Here is a 2,500-nt window from a genome sequence, read left to right as displayed (position 1 = left end):
GCATGATCTACCGAATCGAATGCCTTAGATACGTCGATCGATGCCACAAAGACAGAGCGGCAGGAGCGAACTGCGTCGGTGAGAGCAGTGTCCAAGATGAAGGTATTTTCCAACATCCCATCCCGAGGGATGAATGCCCGCTGACGTTCGTCCACAGCACAAGCGCGCATCAGGCGTGACGCGAGAACCTTGTGAAAGGTCCGCGCCAACACCGAGCAGACCGTAATGGGGCGAAAGTCAGCGGGGGATGTTGGTGCAGCCGTTTTCGGGAGAAGGGACGTCCGCGCGCGAAGCAGGCGTTCCGGAAGGGCGCGGGCCAGAAGGAAGAGATTCATCACTTTCACCAGGACTTCGTGCGGCAGACGCCGCAACTCCGCTGGGGTAAGGCCGTCCGGCCCGGCTGCTGATCCCCTGGGCGGCAACGCGGCGGCGACCTCCTCATGTGTGACCGGCCCCCATATGCACTCGAGAGCGACAGGCTCTGAGTGCGGGAGGAGGCGGTCACGAATGAAGCCCGCGGTGGAGATGGGCTTCTTGGTGAAGAGGTCCGCCCAGAAGTCCAGCAGACCAGGGATGGCAGGTGGCGGCTGGAGCAGGGTGCCATCCAAGAGGCCGCGCACGCAACGCGCACGCGACCGTCGGAAGGCATCCTGCGTTCTCGCGTACTCCCAGCGGCGCCGCTTGCGCTTCTGCGTCGGTGGCGCGGCAGGCGGCCGCTTCGGTGGTTGGCGCGGCCGCTGTGTCCTGGTGATCGATCTCTCCCCTCTGGACCCGACCGACGCAAGGGCATCCGGGAGCATGCCCAGGATGACATCGGGCGGCGTGCCCCGCCCCAGACCGATGACACGATCCAGGGCAGAGAAACGCTGGGCGGAAGCGGGTAGCCCCGCCAGATGCTCCCAGATGGCGGCGTCAGTCGGCCCCTCCGGCGGCGGCCCGGTGGTGTCGGCCGCGAAGTCCTCGGCTGCGTCGACGGGCGGCGCAGCGGCCTCGCCCGCGTCAGGCAGCGGGCTCGCCGCTCCCCGGCGGGACGCCGGCTCTTCCCCCCGACCGATCTCAAGCGCCTCCATGAATTGGCGGACAAGCTGCTTGTGGGCAGCTTGCCGCCGTCGGCACTTGATTGCCTCAAGCGTTCGGTCGGGGAACATCCTGATGAGCTCTTGATTTACAAAGAAGAACCGGGCGTCCCTCTCGAGGAACAGTTCGGCCTCTGCCTTGGCGAGCGACAGGACTTCTTCCTCCGTCCACCTCGCGCGATGCCTCTCCGTGACGATCTCCGCGTTGGCGGCCGCAAGATGTTGGCGGCGGCGATGGACCCCGAGACCGTTCTTGGTTGTAAAGCTGCGGTGGCACTCACTACAGGTATACATAGCTGCAAAAGTTACAAGATTTTCGGCACGGCCGGTTGGCCGGCTAGGTGCTGGGGGAGTTGGGGTGGCACCTTCAGCGGAAGGGCCACCACTTATTCTCTGCTTACTGCCCCCAACTAAAAAAGGGATAGTGCGAGGGGGGGCTGGTAACCCCCCCAAGCCCCTGGTGCGGTCTTCCACTCTGCGAAATCAGCGGGCCCACGAGAAGGGGAGAAGACCGCAGGAGAGGAGAGGCTAAGAGGGCTAGGCCCATGTATTGCGCATCACTCTCCCTGTAACTATAACCCAAGGAAGGCACCTCGCAGCAGCAGCACGACTACATCAAGACCGCACTTATTATTAAGAGAGTCATAGTTACTCCCGCCGTTTACCCGCGCTTGCTTGAATTTCTTCACGTTGACATTCAGAGCACTGGGCAGAAATCACATTGCGTCAACACCCGCTAGGGCCATCGCAATGCTTTGTTTTAATTAGACAGTCGGATTCCCCCAGTCCGTGCCAGTTCTGAGTTGATCGTTGAATGGCGGCCGAAGAGAATCCGCGCACCCGCGCGCCCCCGGAGGAGCACGCTAAGGCGGACGCGGCCTCGCAGCAAGGAAGATCCGTGGGAGGCCAAGGCACGGGACCGAGCTCGGATCCTGCACGCAGGTTGAAGCACCGGGGCGCGAACGCCGCGCAGGCGCGCGCATCCTGCACCGCCGGCCAGCACGAGGCCAACCAACGGCGAGAGCAGACCACGCCCGCGCTAAACGCCCGCACTTACCGGCACCCCTACGGCACTCACCTCGCCCAGGCCCGGCACGTTAGCGCTGACCCACTTCCCGACCAAGCCCGACACGCCCCGATCCTCAGAGCCAATCCTTATCCCGAAGTTACGGATCCAATTTGCCGACTTCCCTTACCTACATTATTCTATCGACTAGAGGCTCTTCACCTTGGAGACCTGCTGCGGATATGGGTACGAACCGGCGCGACACCTCCACGTGGCCCTCTCCCGGATTTTCAAGGTCCGAGGGGAAGATCGGGACACCGCCGCAACTGCGGTGCTCTTCGCGTTCCAAACCCTATCTCCCTGCTAGAGGATTCCAGGGAACTCGAACGCTCATGCAGAAAAGAAAACTCTTCCCCGA

General features: G+C 62.8%; 1 pseudogene; it reads right to left on the bottom strand.

Annotated features, from left to right (window-relative positions):
- LOC126444562 (large subunit ribosomal RNA) overlaps nucleotides 1–2,500 on the bottom strand; it is a 7,916-nt pseudogene that overhangs the window by 3,324 nt on the left and 2,092 nt on the right.

This window comes from Schistocerca serialis, unplaced genomic scaffold (assembly GCF_023864345.2).
Source record: "Schistocerca serialis cubense isolate TAMUIC-IGC-003099 unplaced genomic scaffold, iqSchSeri2.2 HiC_scaffold_275, whole genome shotgun sequence".
NCBI classification, from domain to species: Eukaryota; Metazoa; Arthropoda; class Insecta; order Orthoptera; family Acrididae; genus Schistocerca; species Schistocerca serialis.
This window is presented reverse-complemented; position numbering and strand designations above follow the sequence as displayed.